The 23198-nt window shown below is 37.2% G+C and overlaps 1 protein-coding gene across 1 annotated transcript in view; it reads left to right on the top strand.

Moving 5' to 3' along the window:
* Positions 1-18332: 18332 nt before the first annotated feature.
* LOC126305234 (uncharacterized) overlaps positions 18333-23198 on the top strand; it is a 51434-nt gene continuing 46568 nt past the window's right edge. Inside the window, exon 1 of the mRNA XM_049992025.1 lies at positions 18333-18846. The gene's annotated coding sequence lies outside the window, so the exon portion shown is untranslated. The remainder of the gene's footprint in view (positions 18847-23198) is intronic.

Here is a 23198-nt window from a genome sequence, read left to right as displayed (position 1 = left end):
GCTCTGTCAAACTCTTCATGCAGTATCATATCTCGGATTTCATCTATATTCTCTTCCATTTCTATAATATTCTCCTCAAGAACATCGTCCTTGTGTAGACCCTCTATATACTCGTTCTACCTTTCTGCTTTCCCTTCTTTGCTTAGTACTGGGTTTCCATCTGCACTCTTGATATTCATGCAAGTCGTCCTGTTTTTTCGAAAGGTCTCTTTAATCTTCCTGTAGGCAGCATCTATCTTAGTCTTAGTGTATGTGCCTCTACATCCTTACATTTGTCCTCTACTTAGCCATTTTGCACTTCCTGTCAATCTCGTTTTTGAGACGTTTGTATGTAAAAATCCTAAAAATGGCTGCTCCTTAACAACTTTATAAAATTGAAGAGGCTGAAAAAATGAGCCAGTCAGTTGCAAACCAAAGGTTTATTTAATGCTACATTAAGGTGTCGATATTTCTAAATATATCTTCTTCAGCCCCCCCCCCCCTCATGAACCATGGACCTTGCCGTTGGTGGGGAGGCTTGCGTGCCTCAGCAATACAGATAACTGTACCGTAGGTGCAACCACAACGGAGGAGTTTCTGTTGAGAGGCCAGACAAACGTGTGGTTCCTGAAGAGGGGCAGCAGCCTTTTCAGTAGTTGCAAGGGCAACAGTCTGGATGATTGACTGATCTGGCCTTGTAACAATAACCAAAACAGCCTTGCTGTGCTGGTACAGCGAACAGCTGAAAGCAAGGGGAAACTACGGCCATAATTTTTCCCGAGGGCATGCAGCTTTACTGTATGATTAAATGATGGTGGCATCCTCTTGGGTAAAATATTTCGAAGGTAAAATAGTCCCCCATTCGGATCTCCGGGCGGGGACTACTCAAGAGGATGTCGTTATCAGGAGAAAGAAAACTGGCGTTCTACGGGTCGGAGCGTGGAATGTCAGATCCCTTAATCAGGCAGGTAGGTTAGAAAATTTAAAAAGGGAAATGAATAGGTTAAAGTTAGATATTGTGGGAATTAGTGAAGTTCGGTGGCAGGAGGAACAAGACTTCTGGTCAGGTGACTACAGGGTTATAAACACAAAATCAAATAGGGGTAATGCAGGAGTAGGTTTAATAATGAATAGGAAAATAGGAATGTGGGTAAGCTACTACAAACAACATAGTTAACGCATTATTGTGGCCAAGATAGATACGAAGCCCCCACCTACTGCAGTAGTACAAGTTTATATGCCAACTAGCTCTGCAGATGATGAAGAAATTGAAGAAATGTATGATCAAATAAAAGAAATTATTCAGACAGTGAAGGGTGACGAAAATTTAATAGTCATGGGTGACTGGAATTCGGTAGTAGGAAAAGGGAGAGAAGGAAACGTAGTAGGTGAATATGGACTGGGGCAAAGAAATGAAAGAGGAAGCCGCCTGGTAGAATTTTGCACAGAGCACAACTTAATCATAGGTAACACTTGGTTCAAGAATCATAAAAGAAGACTGTATACATGGAAGAAGCCTGGAGATACTGACAGGTTTCAGATAGTTTATATAATGGTACGACAGAGATTTAGGAACCAGGTTTTAAATTGTAAGACATTTCCAGGGGCAGATGTGGACTCTGACCACAATCTGTTGGTTATGACCTGTAGATTAAAACTGAAGAAACTGCAAAAAGGTGGGAATTTAAGGAGATGGGACCTGGATAAACTAAAAGAACCAGAGGTTGTACGGAGTTTCAAGGAGAGCATAAGGGAGCAATTGACAGGAATGGGGGAAAGAAATACAATAGAAGAAGAATGGGTAGCTTTGAGGCATGAAGTAGTGAAGGCAATAGAGGATCAAGTAGGTAAAAAGACGAGGGCTAGTAGAAATCCTTGGGTAACAGAAGAAATATTGAATTTAATTGATGAAAGGAGAAAATATAAAAATGCAGTAAATGAAGCAGCCAAAAAGGAATACAAACGTCTCAAAAATGACATCGACAGGAAGTGCAAAAGGGCTAAGCAGGGATGGCTAGAGGACAAATGTAAGGATGTAGAGGCTTATCTCACTAGGGGTAAGATAGATACTGCCTACAGGAAAATTAAAGAGACCTTTGGAGAAAAGAGGACCACTTGTATGAATATTAAGAGCTCAGATGGCAACCCAGTTCTAATCAAAGAAGGGAAAGCAGAAAGGTGAAAGGAGTATATAGAGGGTCTATACAAGAGCGATGTACTTGAGGACAATATTATGGAAATGGAAGAGGATGTAGATGAAGATGAAACGGGAGATACGATACTGCGTGAAGAGTTTGACAGAGCACTGAAAGACCTGAGTCGAAACAAGGCCCCTGGAGTAGACAACATTCCATTGGAACTACTGACGGCCTTGGGAGACCCAGTCCTGACAAAACTCTACCATCTGGTGAGCAAGATGTATGAGACAGGCGAAATACCCTCAGACTTCAAGAAGAATATAATAATTCCAATCCCAAAGAAAGCAGGTGTTGACAGATGTGAAAATTACTGAACTATCAGTTTAATAAGTCACAGCTGCAAAATACTAACGCGAGTTCTTTACAGACAAATGGAAAACTTGGTAGAAGCCAACCTTGGGGAAGATCAGTTTGGATTCCGTAGAAATGTTGGAAGACGTGAGGCAATACTGACCCTACGACTTATCTTAGAAGCTAGATTAAGGAAGGGCAAACCTACGTTTCTAGCATTTGTAGACTTAGAGAACGCTTTTGACAATGTTGACTGGAATACTCTCTTTCAAATTCTGAAGGTGGCAGGGGTAAAATACAGGGAGCGAAAGGCTATTTACAATTTGTACAGAAAACAGATGGCAGTTATAATAGTCGAGGGACATGAAAGGGAAGCAGTGGTTGGGAATGGAGTGAGACAGGGCTGTAGTCTATCCCCGATGTTATTCAATCTGTATATTGAGCAAGCAGTGAAGGAAACAAAAGAAAAATTTGGAGTAGGTATTAAAGTCCATGGAGAAGAAATAAAAACTTTGAGGTTCGCTGATGACATCATAATTCTGTCAGAGACAGCAAAGGACTGGAAGAGTAGTTGAACGGAATGGATAGTGTCTTGAAAGGTGGATATAAGATGAACATCAACAAAAGCGAAACGAGGATAATGGAATTTAGTCGAATTAGGTCGGGTGATGCTGAGGGAATTAGATTAGGAAGTGAGACACTTAAAGTAGTAAAGGAGTTTTGCTATTTGGGGAGCAAAATAACTGATGATGGTCGAAGTGGAGAGGACATAAAACGTAGACTGGCAATGGCAAGGAAAGCGTTTCTGAAGAAGAGAAGTTTGTTAACATCGAGTGAAGATTTAAGTGTCAGGAAGTCATTTCTGAAAGTATTTGTATGGAGTGTGGGCATGTATGAAAGTGAATCATGGACGATAAATAGTTTGGACAAGAAGAGAATAGAAGCTTTCGAAATGTGGTGCTACAGAAGAATGCTGAAGATTAGATGGGTAGATCACATAACTAATGAGGAAGAATTGAATAGGACTGGGGAGAAGAGAGGTTTGTGGCACAACTTGACCAGAAGAAGGGATCGGTTGGTAGGACATGTTCTGAGGCATCAAGGGATCACCAATTTTGTATTGGAGGACAGAGTGGAGGGTAAAAATCGTAGAGGGAGACCAAGAGATGACTACACTAAGCAGATTCAGAAGGATGTAGGTTGCAGTAGGTACTGGGAGATGAAGAAGCTTGCACAGGATAGAGTAGCATGGAGAGCTGCATCAAACCAGTTTCAGGACTGAAGACCACAACAACAACAACATCTTCTTCAGAAGGAGTGGATCCTAAAAATGTATATAATCAGCTACAAACTGTTTTTACATACAGAAAAAATATTAATAATAGAAAAATATTTGTGATGTAAGCATACTCACTTGTTACATCACATGGTGCTAAATAACAATAGGTGAAGCCGAACGGTTCTTGTGATATATAAAGTCGATATAAAAACCTCAAAAACGTCACATGTCATAGCTTAAGATAGCAGTCAGATTAGATTCAGCATAAATGTATTTACACAGTGGTAAAGGCTCTTGTCAACATAAATTATAACAGGAGTTTAAGAGCGTATGGGACGACACGGGAGACCCACAACCACTGACTAACCAAGGTCGTAGCGGAGGTGGTTTGCCACTGCTTTCCTCTGTCCCTAATGGTGATGATTGATGATGACGTAGACTACACAACATCTAGTCATCTCGAGGCAGGGAAAATCCCTGATACCGCCGGGAATCGAACCCCCGACCCCGGGGGCGGCAAGCGAGAACGGTACCGCAAGACCACGGGCTGCGGACTTACAGCATGAAATATTTGGAGTAATCTAAGTATTCAGCATGCCAGAGACAAGGGCCAACTGTTCACAGGTACAAGCTCAAGCGACAGCGAAAAATTGGGCTTCAGAGGAGGCTAACTACATCTGCATAAGAGCCACGCCTTTCTTGTGTTAAGTAACAAAAAATGGTGCAAATGGCTCTGAGCATTATGGGACTTAACTGCTTAGGTCGTCAGTCCCCTAGAACTTAGAACTACTTAAACCTAAATAACCTAAGGACATCACACACATCCCTGCCCAAAGCAGGATTCGAACCTGCTACTGTAGCGGTCGCACGGTTCCAGACTGTAGCGTCTAGAACCGATCGGCCACCACGCACAGCTGTTAAGTAACAGCGTTTTGCATTAAAGTAAGAATGAAAATTTCCTCCACAAGGCACAAATTAGAATGCAGTGGGAGCTATATATATGCACACAAGTACTGTGTCTTGCTGGTGTTAAGTAACCTAAGTTTACATTAAAGAAAAATGAGAGTCTCTTATAGACGGCCGGTAAAAATGCAGTAATTTTAGAGGTATACATTAAATATAAAATTATTTGTAAAACATTTATGTAGCAGAGTGATACTGCATGTAAATTTAGTTTGCAGACGTAACAATTCTATTACAAAAATCTATTTCTGTTAGAAAAATGTGAAGGAAAGAATAAAATGGACAAAGTTACACTTCTTTTGTGTCCTCAGTCTTCTGACTGGTTTAATCTGGCCCGCTACTAATTTCTCTCCTGTGCCAACCTCTTCATCTCAGAGTAACAGTTAAACCTACATCCCCAATTACTTCCTGGATTCATTTCAATCTCTGCCTTCCTCTACGGTTTTTTCCCTCTACAGCTCCATCTAGTAGCATGGAAGTTATTCCCTGATGTCTTAACAGATTTCATATCATTCCTGTCCCTTCTCCTTGCCAGTGTTTTCCACATATTCCATTCCTCTCCTCATTCCTTACCTTACCAGCCCACCTAATTTTCAACATTCGTTTGTAGCACCAAATTTCAAATGCTTTTATTCCCTTCTGTTCAGGTTTTCTAACAGCCCATGTTTCACGTCTATATAATGCTGCGCTCCAAATGTACATTGTCAGAAATTTCTTCTTCAAATCAAGGATATGTTTGATACTAGTAGACTTCTGCCTTTTTGCCAGTGCTAGACAGCTTTTGATGCCCTCCCTGCTCCATCCATCATTGGTTGTTTTGCTGCCTAGGTAGTGGAATTCTGTACGGGGAGTTGGAACACCCTGTCCCGGCAATGTTAAATTTAGTGACTTCACTTCCCTGTATTTCAGGAAGCACTGTAGCCATTGACATAAAACTTTTATAGGATATTACACTGTATGTACTGAGTCTACTGAACTACAATAATTGCATTTCATCCACTGCTTTTGGAAATACAATTTTTTAGTTACATGGTTAAAATTTCGTGTACTTTTTTTGTACGTTATCCTAAATAATTTTAATTATACATAACATTATACTCTTCTTTTAGTTCAGTAGACTCAGGATATGTATGTTATTACTCCCTGAAAATTTGAATACTCTACTCGAAGTGGGTTCTGAGATTTAGGAAAAAATGCAACAAAAATATAAATTTTCAGTCTAAAAATACTGTAGCTCACTTAATATATGCTTAATTTTTTATTTTTAATCACTCGGAAGCACACTACACCATACTCCTCTTGACCTTTTTTCCTAGTTTTTTTCTTATTTTCTTCTTTCTGGACTCCTTAGTGGCAAACTGTGTTGCATACTCTGCTCTTTATCAATGCAAGACTTGTCCATCTGTTCAAGTTCTCTGATGCAGTTTCCTCCAGGATTAATTCCCATATGCTGTAGCGCTTTCACCCTACCATTGTTGTCATCATTAAAGCAGTAACTGCATCACTGTGCCCCCACTTTAGAGTCTTCATTCCAACAAAAACATTTTTTGGTAAGTCAGTCCATATAAGATTATTGAACGACTCATAGGGATTTTGAGTCTGACCATGCAGACGCTTTTTGAGTAATTCGGGATTTGCCGGGTTTCTGTAATCGGTTTTATGATATAAAAACGGTTCAAATGGCTCTAAGCACTATGGGACTTAACATCTGAGGTCATCAGTCCCCTAGAATTAGAACTATTCAAATCTAACTAAACTAAGGACATAACACACGTCCACGCCCAAGGGAGGATTCGAAAGTGTGACCATAGCAACAGCGCGGTTCTGGACTGAAGTGCCTAGAACTGCTCGGCCACAGTGACATTTATGATACCCATGACTGCTGCTGAGATGGAATGTTTTTGACTGTATGAACTTTTTGAGTACTAGGCATGGCAGTAATTGCACCATGAATCAGGTAGAGGAGGGCAAAGATGATGTACTGGTTTTTCATCAGTTGACAGTCTGTGGAAGAAGGCAGCCCGTACTGGCTGCTTCATTCTCAAAAAATCCTCAGTATTATTTCTACTGGCCATCCCATAATACTGACATAGCTCATCAATCATTTTGTCTGACAGCCTGCCTCTTATGGTTTTACCATCAGAAAGTTCCTTGTCTCTCAAACTTCGTTTCAAGTTCCTCAGCCTGGTTCCCATCCTCTTCTGGACATGACCAACACATTCAAGTTTTGTGATAATCTTCTCACCATAAGGCTGAGCGGCTACTACACTGTTATATGCTTCTGAGTCTCCATCACTTAAGAACTTAGTGTAACACACTCCCATTTCGTTCACAGATCGGCGAAAAATTTCAATAGCTGCAGAGGCCTCCATGCCACCAGTTGTTCCTTCATAATTTCAGTCACAGATATGCCCTTCTTCATTCCCTGATTTATACTTATAACAATGTTTGGTTAAAATCTGGATATCTATTACCATTCCAGTATCCCCACTAGTCACCACAGCAACAGAATTCTTAGAACTGTTAGCCACATGTCTGCCAAGTACCATCAAAAGCTACTGGTATTCAGTCATACCATCATTTATTGCAACAGTTTCGTTTGCAGGACCCTTGATTGATTCACATGCAACAGATCCTGCATATTTGTCGATTTTACAATGTGGACATGACATATTCATTACAGCACACATTGTTTCTGCTGTAGTGTGACCTTTGCCAATAGCTCTCAATCCATAAAACCACCTAACATTTACTTCAAAATAATTACCTTTATACTTATCAGAATTCAAAAATGAATGAGTATATTTACACCTGGCACTATTAATGATAGTATATTTACATCTGGCACAATTAATGACAAGTTTCCTGCCTAGTCCATTTGATACCTAATGTCTTTATGTAAACTAACTGGCCCTCCACATATTTTACAACACACACATTCACCCCCTGTTAGGATGTGTAAATCTATCAGAATATAACTCAACCTGTGTATCACAACATTTTATTTTAATCTTCAAAGCCCTAATGAGTGTTTCAATAGATACTGACGAAATTGCCTGTATTTCATTGTCTGTAACTTCACATGTCACATGTTGAACACAGCGTTTCCCTTTATTAGAAAATCAATTATTATGAAAAATACGTTTCTTAAAAACACTTCGTTTTGGCGTCATTCTTTACTTTTTGAGAGATTTACTAACTATTCTACATTTTTCCTTGGAAAAACGTTAGCACTTCGACCTACAACGCTTGTTTATACTATGAAGCGATACGATACTGTTTTTAACATGGCTACCAATACAAACATGTAATTTAACCTTAATAACACAACAATGTGGAGCCTTCTATATAAAAAATTACATATTATTTTATTCGAAAAATAGCAAATTTTATAATGAGATGAAAATCCGAAAATGTGAAAAAACTTTTTTGTCCTCTGTAGCTCCTCTTATTTTCATCTACTTCATGACCATCAATCCTGATTTGAAGTTTTTGCCTGTTCCCATTTCTGCTACTTCTCATTACTTTTGCCTTTCATCAATTTACTCTCAATCTATATTCTGTACTCATTAGGCTGTTCGTTCCATTGAACAGATCTTGCAATTCTTCTTCTGTTTCACTCAGACAACAATGTTATCAGTGAATCATATCGTTCCACTCCTGAACCTTTCTATTACTACCATCATTGGTTCTTCGATGTACAGATTGAACAGTAGTGGCAAAAGACTACTCTTGATTTTAATTTCACGTAAGGTTGTTTTGCCTTTCCTATATGCTGAGTCAGTCCTTCCAACGATCATTTCTTTTTCTATTTCTTCACATTTTTCATGCAGTCATTTCGTCATAACTTCCCTGTACTTCCAATTCATTTCGTTCTTCAGTAACTTGTATTACTGCATTCCTGAATTTGCCTGTAGGTAAATTCAGTGTGCAGAAGCTAGACCTCTATTTACAAAGGACCACTGTTGTGAAGGCATCGTGAAAGAAGAGCAAGAGAAAGTTACATCATAACACAAAAAATGAGAATCTTCTGATTAAGTGTACGAATACAATTAACTTTTTAAATATCAACTGTAGGAACATGTGCTCAAAAGGCCACGAAAAACGAAACTCAGTGTTATGAAATGTCTGTAGCTAAATATTAGAGAGAAAATATTTTGAGGAAAACGGCACATACACTGATGTTAGCGGAGGTTGGTAAACATGTATTCTGTGACCTTAAGCAGCAGTTTAAATCCACCAAGAAAGTGCATATTTGCAACTTCAAACTGATAGTTCAAAATGTTACCATCTCTCTTCGCAAGATGTTTATAAATTTCAAGTTCTTCTAATAAATCCAATGTCCAGCCTTTTATTTCCTTATGTGAAATTACGGTTTCTTCTGATTTCCTCTGAGAATGGTCTGAAATAAGTAAATGTTCAGCAAATGAAGAACTATGAACATTTCCCCCTTTTGTACCCAGTAGGTGCTCCTTATATCTGGCTTTAATAGCTTGACGACTCTGCCTTATGCAATAGGGCAATATTTACAGGTCATTTTGTAGATGCCTGAATTTGTGAAAGGCTCTGGTTCAGTTTTTAATGAATGTATAAAATTTTTCTGCAAACTGTTGTTAGCAGACAAGGTAAATTTACAACCATATTTTCTAGTCAGAAGACAGCAATCCTGTAGGACTATTTTCTAGTTAGAAGATAGCCAATCCTGTTGGGCATATTACTTAAAAAGTTTGATGGCACATATCGTTGAAATTTTTTATTTGCCCTTTTGTTACTCAGTAAAAGACAAAAAAGCACACAAATTGACGAATAAGCAGACGCAGCTGTGACAAGAAAATATAGCATCGCATAGAGCGAAGTCAAAAGTACACACACACACACACACACACACACACACACACACACACACACACACATGCATGGGCGAATTGTAATAATTTAAATGAGACTAAAAAATCTCAAATCATTAATTTTTTCCATTAACTTGCAGTTCATGTTAACAGCTAAACTGCTGCACATGTAATTGTTCCACAAGTAACTAGCACAAGAAAGAAAATCTAGGCAGTGTATTACGTTACACCAAAGTTGGTTTCCCTTAATTGGGACTTTAATTTGTTGATATTAAAAATTATATAACAACTCCTGTCCTGCAGATCTTTTGATAATTTTTTAATCTCGTATATTTTACTAGTAATGAAACAGTTCCTTCTTTATTCCCATTATCCATCACAAAAATGCGAAGTGTGTATATTGGATGATGAAAACAAACATTCAGGTACTTCTTATATATTACTAGTTTTTTTTAGACAGATCTGGATTGGAGTAAGTAATGGTTGGGTCCATTGTTCTGCATATTGTGCTGCTCTCCAGGCATACTTGGTCAAATTCACAAAGTGTGGTTATGCAAACTGACAATACAGGAATGACTGAAGTTGAGCAATATTGTTCTGCTGAAAAATCTGATATGACAAAGAGCTATTATAAACTATACAGTCTAATAATTTTCTGCAAGATACTTTAATAGATGTATTTTTATCGAGAGGCTGAATTACACTATTAGTTCTGGACGGAACCCGAGTTATATTAACGGTCTTTTCGATATCCTCCTACAGACAGAGGTCCCAGTCAGCAGTCGAACAAAAGCAAAGAATTATTTTCTACAAATGGTAGGAAGACGTTTCGGATGAAACATTAATAACGATTCTCTCCCATTTTTCCAGATTTTGATATATCGATTATAAGATACTTTTAAGTAAACAGTCCTTTTCTTAAATGTCCCTGGAGACAGATATAAAACTGAGGAAACAATAATCCACTGATACTTATCATTGGCATTGTTGTATACGAATGTGTAATCACATTCATCGGCTGCACAAGCAAATTTCTTGCTTCTTCTAATGTTTCCATAATTTCTAACGAAATATCGACGTCATTCGAATGTGTGTAGAAGAAATTAAGTAATAAATAACACAAATGTCGGTCTTCAGGAGAAGTAGGTGATTGTGATTGCATACCACGTTCTTCATATGTCCACTCCACAGGGCTGGATTCGACATCCCAATCAAACGCTGGAACCTGCACAGAAAGACAGATGCTATCAACAAGCATATATAAAGAAATGACAAAGAAAATTCATTTTTTATCTTGATTATTAATACTTAGTGATAGCACAAAGGCAACCACTAATTATTATGGATATTAAATGAGTTGCAAAGTCGAGCATATAGTAACTGTGAGAATTTGAGTCACAATCAGGACTGCATACGACCGAGGCACACAGGGCCAACACCCGGCATCATGGTGTGGGGAGCGATTTCCTACACTGGCCGTACACCTCTGGTGATCGTCGAGGGGACACTGAATAGTGCACAGTACATCCAAACCGTCATCGAACCCATCGTTCTACCATTCCTAGACCGGCAAGGGAACTTGCTGTTCCAACAGGACAATGCACGTCCGCATGTATCCCGTGCCACCCAACGTGCTCTAGAAGGTGTAAGTCAACTACCCTGGCCAGCAAGATCTCCGGATCTGTCCCCCATTGAGAATGTTTGGGACTGGATGAAGCGTCGTCTCACGCGGTCTGCACGTCCAGCACGAACGCTGGTCCAACTGAGGCGCCAGGTGGAAATGGCATGGCAAGCCGTTCCACAGGACTACATCCAGCATCTCTACGATCGTCTCCATGGGAGAATAGCAGCCTGCATTGCTGCGAAAGGTGGATATACACTGTACTAGTGCCGACATTGTGCATGCTCTGTTGCCTGTGTCTATGTGCCTGTGGTTCTGTCAGTGTGATCATGTGATGTATCTGACCCCAGGAATGTGTCTATAAAGTTTCCCCTTCCTGGGACAATGAATTCACGGTGTTCTTATTTCAATTTAGAGGAGTGTATTTTTTTGATATACCCATAGAAAACAAAAAATAAAATTCGCTATAAAGTATGCCTATTAAAAATTTATAAAAACTGTATTGTTAATACAATATTAGCTATCCGATCAATGACATTACATTATTGGGGAGGATAAACGAAAGTGAACCGAAATAACTGATCAAGGGACAAAACAATTTAGTTACTATAGGAAATGGCCTAATTACATATAACCAGATGCACATAATATGGGGCAGTCACTTAACAAAAACGGTATTACAATATTTCCAGAATACACTCCGCCGCAGAGTGAAAATCTCATTCTGGAAACATCCCCCAGGCTGTGGCTAAGCCATGTCTCCGAAATATCCTTTCTTTCAGGAGTGCTAGTTCTGCAAGGTCCGCAGTAGAGCTTCTGTAAAGTTTGGAAGGTAGGAGACGGATACTGGCAGAAGTAAAGCTGTGTGTACCTTCGTGAGTCGTGCTTCGGTAGCTCAGATGGTAGAGCACTTGCCCGCGAAAGGCAAACGTCCCGAGTTCGAGTCTCGGTCGGGCACACAGTTTTAATCTGCCAGGAAGTTTCATATCAGTATTACAATACCTTCAAGTAACTGTGCTGTGGGAAAGCGACACTGTGTCTATGAAATTTAGTGCGCACGTTTTTCTTAATTGGTGCTGCAGGAAAGTTTAGAAAATCTGTGAAACTATGGCTTGGATACCAACTCAATCAAAATTTGAATTTCTTCAGCGACTGTCAAATGGTTATATATTACTGTAAATTCACCACCAACAAACTGAACTCTATTTGATCAGTTCAAAGTATTTGATTTTGTGAATATCAGTTTTTCTATGAGAAAGTGAAAAATTATCACATTAATGATGTCGTTGGTAAATGGTTCATCTTGTATTTAGCGAATAGAAAGCAGAGCACTGTCAAGTTTGTGGAAGTCTAAATAATGTTTCCTTTTCCTTGCAACTCCTAAAAATTGGTGTGTAATCTGTGGTCCACTGCTTGAACAGATAGCTTTCAGAAATTCATAGCAATGTTATGTGGTCTGCGTTTCAAATTTCAGTGCCTGTATGGTGATAATGAACAAAAGAAATAGACAAGAGTTCTTACTGTAACATATAACTGATGAAACGGACAAAAAGATGATTTGTGTGTTTTATGCAACACAAGACCTTGTTATTGCCTTGTATGATGTGGAATCCACCATGTCATTAATGCACCCAGAAAGTACTATGTTTGGACACAGGGAGAGTGCTCAAAATGTGTTAAAAGAAAAACATTAGTAGTAAGCATGCTGTCTGATATCGATTTCTACAGGTCTGCTTTTGCGTAATGTTTTCCTTGAAGCAATTCCTTTTTGTCACTTTCACGTAAAAATGTTTTCAAAACTGAACAAATCTGCATTAAAATCATACAAAGCATTAAAATCCTCTGGGGGTTTCTTTCATATTTGCTTTCTTAGGTGATCTAAATGTGTGCTGTCTGGAGTACCTTATGTATGTTCCAAAACATGAATTAACAGTATTATGTTAATTGTAAGTCTTTGAAACTGCTGTTGACTGAGTCTGTATAGATTAATGATTTACAATCTAAATGTTTCAGATTCTGTTTATTTGTACACATTCTAGAGAATGATAATTGTCTCTTATTATAGGCCATTTCACACTAAACATCAGTGGAATGGAATTGTAGGTGACACCAATGTGAAATAACAGAACATCAACACATCATGAGTTTACTAATCTCAGTACTGGATAGGAAAGGTGAGGTTCCAAGATGCCATGTGCGATACGTAAGAACATAGTATCAGAATTAAGGAACTAGCAATGATAAAGGTTATGAATTGCCAAAGCAAATTTCATAGCAAAAATTTTTGATGAATTTTTTATAGGAAACTACAGAGATGTGAAACAATAGGAAAAGTGTCGCACAAGCAATTCAAAACATCCAAATATATATACACAAACACATCAAATAATGTTTGCAAGGCTACACATAGAACCTTTTTACCTTATGCACTCTGTTTTTCCCTTAACCACCAAGTATATCAAAACACCTATTTCATTCCACCAAGTATGAATTGTTCATTAATTTTCATTAAATAGCTTTTTGTTGAGAAAGAAAAATTCAGCTCTTTTGAAACAGAAAAAAACTGGTTTGATATTAAAGTGCAATTGACACAGTAAAAAACTCTGTATGTATTTCCTTCTAAAAACGTTTGATGTTTTCGTTAACAAATAGATGTCGATGTTTTAAAATATTTAGATGACACTTCTGCTATTCTTTAACTTCTCAGCAGTTTACCATACAAACTTTATCAAACACATCTGTGAATTAGTTTGCTTTAGCTATTGATAAGCTTTGTCATTACAGTTCCATAATTCAAATATTATGTTGTATTTCAAAGGATTATATGAAGAGAAAATAGAATACTCTCTGGTGAACATTCTCATAGCAAAAGAACATTCTCTGAGGAAGTTCGCAACTTCATATGAATAAAAATGCTGAAGCAGAGTCTCTGACAAAGGAGTTATTTCTCACAACCGCCCCTCCCCGAGAACGTGTCCACACAGGACACACACATAATCTTACATGTCATTCAACTTCGTCAAACAGGCAACCTATTTAATGTACAAATATTGAAGTGGCTTCAACATGTTTCGGAAGAGCTGCACTGCCTTTCGATTTTAGTTTTATCTGCAGCAACAAATTAATAAGACGATTGCAGTATGTTTAGAAAACACATTTCCTGACTATGTTATGGAATTTTCAACATGTGGGAAACATTTTTGTTATTGAAATAAGTGAAACCCTTATCTGAGCGAAATCTTAACAATACATTATGTTTTCATTTTACAATCGGTAACTCTGGCAGAGTATTCTAACACTAGATTATTTTGATTAAATGTGCTGCACAATGGTCTGCTCACACATCAAGTACTTAAGGAGTCGCCTGTGTAGTTTTGTTAGAAGAAACAGACTGCTAGGTTTGTAATAAATCAGTTATTAATTTTTCTGATCTGCTTACTTATTTCTAACGTAGCAAAATGAAAGATTGTGCCGTGAGAAAAGATGATGATGAATATTTTAAAATGTCAGTAACACACATGTCTAGTGTATATCTATGTCTTTTCCTACACCAGTCTGAAAACCTAGGCCTGCTAAATATCACAAAAATGTTTTCATTTTCACTTCATTTGAAAGGTCGCCATCCTTTCTTTCATGATATTTGGGTAGGACACTTGCCTGTCAAATAATGATTTAATTCTTAAACTTGAATAGAGTTCTACAGTCACTCTCTCCAGTGTTTCTTGGAGCTCTGTATTCATTTTTTGGACTCCAAGCAACATCAACACTACCATTTTTACTGATTTCAACAGAACTTACTCAACTCGAAGTATGCTACAGAGCTCACTTCAGAAAATGGAGACAATTCTCCACATGTGAGAATTTATACAAAATTGGTGAATGTTCTTCGTGTTGAACAGCTTCCCCCACACTTTCACTCATCCTGAGGACATTCTCTGTTTTATTCATACCATCTATAGGATAGTACGAATAAAAAGGAGAATATTTCCCAGAAAAGATTCTCGAGACAAGAGAACATTCTCTCAGAAAATTCTCAATTTTATATGAATAAAAAATTCAAAGCATATTCTCTGGCCAGGGAGTTCTACCTTAGTACCTCCCCTCCTTCTTGAGAAAGTTCTCACTGTGTTCCATTCCGCATCCCACACAGAACACACACAAAATCTTGTACTTCATTCAGTTCGTTCAATCAGTCAAACTATTCAGTGTAAAAATATGGAACTATCAACAGTGTACTCTGGGAGAGTTATACTATGTTTCGACTTAAGTTTTATATGTGGCAAAAAATTATTAAGACATTAAGACAGCTCACGAAAATCGAATTTTCGATATGCGGGAAACATTTTTGTTATTGAAGTTTGGTAAACACGAAAATGTAAGAAACCATCACAATTTCATCTACTCCAAACCATAACTCTGTCAGAGATATCTAATACAAGACAAATTTGCCCAAATATGACACCTCATTGTCCACTTGCATGTCAGTTATAATTAAAGTGCAGCTACTTACAGAGGTCCAGTGTGGGCTGTAATTATTGTATGGCAGTGAAACTTGGTGGATATTACAATGTGTTAATTGGGAAATGATTTATGTGGGAAAAAAGTTAGTTCCAATTGTGCAACAAGTATAAATCTGGTGCTGTGAATGCAAGGAAAACGTAAAGAAATGTTTCCATATGTAATGGACCAGGAATGGGATGTGAGCAGGTAAGGTCAAGCAAGTGAGAAATGCATAATGTTGGTTTTATTATTAACTGCTGATTACACAATTTGTTCAAAATGAGTACTGGGGACATCCTGCTGATTCAGGAGGATATCAGTTCAAATCAGTGTCTGGCCATCCTGTTTTAGGTTTTTCTTGATTTTCCTATATTGTTCCATGCGAATGCCAAGACGCTTAGAAAAGGGCATGGCTCATTTCCTTCCCCATCCTGAAACGATCTGAACTTGTGCTCTGACTCCAGCTAACAGGTGGTTAAAGTCTAATCATCCTTCCTTTTCGTACAACACCAGGTTTGCACCTGGTGGCCAAAACTGTTACTATCTTTTCCCTACGTAAATCGGTTCCACATTTATGCATTAGCATATCTGACAAGCTCCGCTGTCATATGAAAAGTGCGGCCTACTCTGGACCTCAGAGACTACACGCCCTGTACTATGTGGTTGCCAGAGCAGTTCTGTTAAAAGAAACAGATCAGTAGGTTTGTAATTAACGATTTATTAATATTTATTAATAAATAATTTTAATATTTTTATTCGTAACGTAACAAAACATAATATTCATGCCGTGAGGGATAAGCTCACTGCCACTGGGAGGAAAAGCAAAAGTGATAAAAAAAAACAGTATGCCAGTATTGCACGAATATTTATATTGATTGATGCAGACTGAATTCCTCATATGAACTTCATTTAGAATTAGTTAATAATAAGGCTTCGTTAGTAAACTTTCAAAACTTATGCCAATATAGTTTACCTATATGTCACTATCACTGTAGATATTTGATGAAATAATCATCTCGCCCACTGAATTTTCTGGAACAGTTCTTTCTGCCATGCCTCACATCAGGCGTTCGTGGATTCTGGAATGGTGTCATTAGTCTCCATGCGATGCCACACCCTTTGCATCCTACAATTCATGCATTGGAATGGTTCTTGGTTAGTATCTGGCATACATCACAGTTTCCCCATGTCTTGGCATCATGTACAGATAGAAGCCAAAAATCATTGGCATAGTAAACATTTTACCATATTCACATGTCACCTGCAGGTTGGTACTAGAAAAAAACCTTTCTGTTAATATAGTCGTCTCCAAGTGCATAAAATACCATGATTGGTATGTGCTTACAACTGTGGGCTCCCACTGGACATAGAAACTGATATCTTGAATGCCATTTATGTTTTACTGTTTATAGGTCTCCCAAGTTCCTGGGAAATCACATCTGCAAAGGTGCTCTTTAGGTAACATTATGAAGAACATCTAAATAGGTAAGTGACAAAGTTGTCTGATGTATGTATGTCTTCTCCTACACTAGTCTGAAGAACTACGTCTACTAAATAGCACAAAAACGTTCTCATTTGCTATTTGTTTAGAAGAATGCCCCCTCTTCTTTCATGATTTTCAGGAAATGATTCGCCAGCCATATAATGTATTCATTGCTAAATTTATACAGGCATAACTTCTACTGTTTCTCTCTTCAGTATTTCTTTCGGCGATGTGTACCTGTTTTTGGCTTCTGGGTAACATAAATACTACCATTTTTACTAAAAAGCTCTGTAAAGCTTAACCTCAACAGAACTTACTCAGCTCGAAGTCTGCTACAGAGCTTGTTCTCTGCTTGTGAGAATCTTCCCTAGTTTTATTCATATGAAATTGGAGAACGTTCTTCACTTTGAACAACTTTCCTCACCCTTTCATTCAAACTGCGAACATTCTCATGTGAAGAATATTCTACGACTCGCTTTATTTGTGCGAATCTGAGAACTTTCTCGTAATTCCGACAATGCAGTACATTCTCTGTTCTATTCATATGACCCATAATCCGACTTTCACCATTCTTACCTTTCTTGAGGAAGAAAACATGCGGAAGAAGTATCCACATCGTCTAGAAACATTTGCAGTGAGCCCCTAAAACAGAGGAAACTAATGAAATAAGGGCTGGAAATCCGCAAAAGCACGAAATCCGTTGTTATAACATGCGTTAGCGGCTCCACTATGTTAATTTTTAATGCTGGCAGGCAGTGAAATCGTGCATCCCCCCTTGTTCCTAGTCTCAAGACATTGTCTACAAATGATCTAACATCTTGAATAACTGCAATTGGATGTAGTTTCAGTGGTTTGATTAAGCTTCTTGTCAGAGTCAGGAAAGAACATATACTATTATATAAAAGAATCGTTCTATATTCATTAAATTACCATAAAGATAAGTAATTGGTTAACAGACGCTTTGTACTCTTGTTGTTTGTTGCATTTGTATGTCTTTAATCAAATGTCAATAGTACAATTAGTATCAGCTTATATTAACTGAAATAAAAAAAAGTTGAATTATGTGTTGCGTGGCCGTAGTGAAGCACTGATTAAGTAAAAACCCTTTTCACTATTATGAACTAGCACAAAGTAAACTGCAATCTCTGAAAACAAGTTTCGACCAGGATTCAAAAACGATGTACTTTGGTGTTTTGTCGACATTATTGTATACGTTACTTCGGAACGTCCGAGAAGTTATTAGTAGAAGTTGCTCTTGTGTGGATACATTTAGGCCGTAAATAGTCGTGTTTCCTTTAATTCATATACGCGCGTATATTTATTGTACTTCGCAGGAAACATAAAATTACGTCATGGCAACGTACAATTAGCGTCTAACGACAGTCCGTTGTTGTAGCAAAGCCTTTCGGGAGCGGTGAGACGCCATCTAAAGTTGTTGCCAGAGAGCAAAAATTGTGACATAATGGCGCAACTTTTAGCGATAGACGGCAGCAGAGTGGCGTTCTTTATGATTTAAATCAATAAGTGTATTTGTGATTGTACTAAGTGTTTCATCGAACTCAGTTTTCTGTGTTGTATTTTCGGTGAAGTTTTCCCTAAACGGAAAGGCAATATTGTAGCATCTCCAGAAGAGGGTAGTGGGACATTTCCCAACCGACTCGATTGGCGTAAACAAAACTTCAAACGTATGTTATACACATTTTATCCCATTTCGTATGCTCATATGATATATTAGTATAGTTTCTGTTTTGTTTTACTGAAGTGGCTTATGTTCTACGATTACGAATTTTAGATGCGTAGTATTAATTGCCAGCCCTTTTTTTCCCATTATCTCGGCATGTTGTACCTTGTTTAATCACATTGCATGTTATGTACTTATTTTTTTCAGCTTTGTTTTGTTTTATTTCAAATTTTCGTGTAATTAAAATTCCGTACATAATGAAGAATTTTTATAATATAAACAAACTTTTGTTGGAAACCTTCTGAGACCCAGTGATGTGTACTTTTGGCTGTGCACTCTTTTTGTATAGTTCTACATTTATGACTTCGTGATGAACGCATATAGCGTATGTCGATTGATTACTGAGGTAATTCTATTATTGAATAGACACTCAAATGACTCAGCTTATATTAATGTGGAAAGTTGCAGTTTTATCAACATATTATCCAGTGCGTATCGTAATTGTAAACAAGACGTCCTTTGTATATACACGAGAGATTACTGTGACACTCATCAAATTCTCTGAGCGAGTGGCACATTTCTCTAGGACGAAACATTTGTATTCAGTTAGCGCAAATATATCGATTTTAACTGTATACAGAAAAAATTTGAGATTTTTTAGTAATAGCATGGCACTTAAATCAGTGAGATATGCTTTAATTTGCCTGTGTGTTTAAACTAATTATTGATTTAGGTTTTTAATATTGCTTTGATGTAAGCTTTCAGTGTTGCACAAGCTTTACTGTTTCCAATTGTGGCTATGTTTACTTTTTAAAGTAAATTACTTTTGTCTTTGTTTGGCAGTGCTTCATTTATTGTGTTTGTTATTGGAGACTTCACAGATTGTAGGTGTTACCTGGTACTTCACACTACTAATGAATCAAGTTGAGAACAAATATATGTATTCAAATGCAGAGTTCATGTGAACGAGCAACACGCACAAAGTGTACCGTATATTACATTTTTAAAAAGTTAATGAGTTCATGGGTTTGTTTTGAAACTAGATTACATTTCTAACTTCAGTGACTTCCTAGTTATGGACATTTGGTAAATGTGCATCACATAACGTGTGATGTGATACATTACTTAATACAGAATACAGGTTAATGACATCTTAGAGAAATATTCGTGTGGTTCCATTTAAATTATAATCTGCTGATATGCAGTGTGTAGATGTGTTTATCTTATTAGTTAGTGGGTGTATTGTAGTCATAATTAAGGTATAGATTACATACCAGGAGATGGGAGTGGGATTTTTGCATCTTGATGCAATGTAATATTAAGGGTTTAGTTTACTGGGATGTTAAACATATGTAGCATGTTCATAGCTTTAATGTTTCAATTGAGTTTTTCAAAACATACATAAGATTTAAAATGAAGTGATACTTTAAATTATCCAGTGTAGACATTTCTGAGTCAACCCTAGGATGCATGTCTGGAGTTGCTCCCCTTCTACTAGATCTGTGCTTCTGAAGTGGCTGGATACGAATATGAATATTAGTACATATACTTACTACACTGATCTTGTGCAGATTTTGTTACCACACCATGTGCTTCTGCAAGCTTGAAGAGATTTAATTTTTCAATCTTTCAGTCATCAGCCATCTCATTTATTTCCTTGTAGAAATCATAATTAAGATACATATAACGTGTTAGAGCATTTAATAAATATTTTTATTGAATGGTAAACATAGCTTCTCATAAACTATTTTCGTGATAGTATATATAAGAAATGGAGTAAAAAGGAAGCATTTTCACGTGAAAAAGAAGGTATACGATCATGGGATTAGTGCAGCCAATGAAGTATTGCAAAAGGAAACAGGTTGTCTTTCTAAGATCCCTACAGATTGCTTGTACCCATGAAGTCATTAATGTGCATAACTGTGTATCTCTTCAGTTACCTGTATGAGATTTTCAAACACAGTTTCAGGTTGTTAACCACATACCTTTCTCCAGTGGCAACTGTGACCTGATTAACAAATATAAATATGTCATGCTAGTATTGACTGCTGAAGTCAGTGGTGATGAAGTAGTGCTCTGTCTCAGATGTGAGCTAAACTTTAGCGATTCAAGCTGCAAAACTAGGTTCTCAAAGTTGCACTTGTTTTATTTTTCACCAGTTGCAACATTCTGATAGTGGTTGCAAGAGAAGTAAACTTTCATCTTTAGAACAAAAATCAGGAGTGTTAAGGTCACATGCAGTTAATGTTGAAAATTATCTGTTGGTAATTCAGGAAGACCTGCAGCAGGTAGTTCTTTGAACATGAACACAGGACAATGGCACTTGAGGAAATATTAGAAATTATTAAGATTGTGACACTCAAATTCCAGCATGGTTTTAACTGAACATACATTGCTTTACTCCCTCCCTCCTTTTTATCCATCCATTTGTGTGAAAATAGGCAATTAAAACTGAAAACTCAGCTATGCCCTTTAAACTTGTTTTCAGTGTACAAATATGTTTGAAAATATTATAACTTTTCTTAAAGTCTAACAGCTTTGTTGTTGTTTCATTGCTGTTTCAAGTTGTCGTCGGATGTGTGTAACCTAAAAATAAAAGTTTGTTGTAAAGGAGGATTCTTTGGGAAATTTATTATTGGTTGAAAACTGAAAAAAATCGGTTGCTGCTAAAAGTGATGGAAATGAAAATACCATGAATTGAGGTTGTTAAAAACCATTCAACAGCCAAGATTGCATAAAATATTTTTTATTTAAGAGAATCGATTTCAACAGAATATGCTGTTATCTTCAGGTCTTAAAATTTTTTGTTGTAAAATACTATTATTTTACCCTGACCTCATGCACATTATAAAAGGTTTGTCATAGTCTGTTGAAACCAGTTGTCTTAAAAGAAGAAAAAGAAATGTGTGGTCACAACTGTTGAGTGGTTTTTAGCAATTAAGCAGATTGCTCTTCAGTTTCACAGAGTAAGAAAATTCAAGCAAATTGAGATCTTAATTTGGGTTGTATGCCTGTTGATAAGTTGATAATGCTTCTCATGCGACTGGATTGGGCAATAACAGTAAAGCAACAGTTATCACCAATATTGTAATAGTAAAGGTGAAATAAAAATAGAAAAAAGTCGTGTGGAAAATAGGAGATATGAAATAAGATAACAAGGAAACAGCAGATGTGTAGAGTTGCAGAGAACGTGACATGAAAGTGAGTAGAAATGTAAGAAAAGTAGGTGTGTCTCATAATGTGGACAATGTAGGAAAAGATAGATTTATACTTATCATAAAAATAACACATGCTTTCAGCCATAGCCATTTCCAGAAAAAGAGAAACACACCATATTCCCACAAGCAAGCACACCTCATGCACACATGACTGGCAACTTGGGCCATTACTCATAATGTGTATTGACAAAGAGAAAAATAAAGTAGAATGTATGTAGACTGCCACCAAAGGAAGAAAATGAAAAGAAAAATCAACACAAGTTATTCACAGTTGAACAGTGAAATGTAGTGCACGTAAATTAATTCTCATCTGGATGCTAAGAATATTAACCTCCATTTATTTTAGTTCCCATGCTACCTTGTGCCCCAGTACTGTCTCTTCAAACCACTAATTCCACTGACATCGTTCGCCCACTCCTTTATTTCCCCCCTCCCCATAATCTTGTTATGTTACGTATGTTTTTAAATTTCATTCCCGTCATCTGGCACATGGGCAGTTTTTTCATCTCTTTTTATCTTATGTGGTATTTGCTAGTGAGACTCCTCATTGATTTTTGCGTATTGAGGTATTTATTGTTACAGTGTAATTTAGATTTCAGTGGTAATAAGCACTTTAACTCTTGAGTCTTTACATTATTCCCAACTTGTGTTGGATGTCTGCTTGTCCATAAGAATTCTCGTCTTTTTCTCTGGCTCTGGAAGTGAAGTAGGCCTCAGTGTGTCATCTCATTTTTGTGTAGTTAAGACATCTTTGTATCTTTTCTTGTCTTCCACAATTTCATTTTCAATATTTTTAAAAGTATATTAATTTTGTGTAATTATTCCATTTTGGTTTATAGTGAAGTTTGGGGGAGATGTTGAAAAATTGTACTGCTTTTAGAACTGTAAACTTCAGGATTTCTCAAAGTAAGTTGTTTATCTTAATACCATGGCAGAGGCCAAGACTGATTAAGTATCAGTAGCTACACTGTGAAGTACGTGTAAAATATTTGTAGAATCCTCTAGCACCAAGTGTGGGAGACACTGTATAGGATGAACCCAAACTCGGACAAAATTTCAAAGATTGTTAATAATATTTCCTTGGTATTTTGGTATAAGGGATCTATGGTGTCAGGTGACCTATCAGACTAATTGCATT

The sequence above is a fragment of the Schistocerca gregaria genome, unplaced genomic scaffold, assembly GCF_023897955.1.
Source record: "Schistocerca gregaria isolate iqSchGreg1 unplaced genomic scaffold, iqSchGreg1.2 ptg000286l, whole genome shotgun sequence".
NCBI classification, from domain to species: Eukaryota; Metazoa; Arthropoda; class Insecta; order Orthoptera; family Acrididae; genus Schistocerca; species Schistocerca gregaria.
Note: the sequence above shows the minus strand (reverse complement) of the source record. Positions and strands in the feature narration are given on the sequence as shown.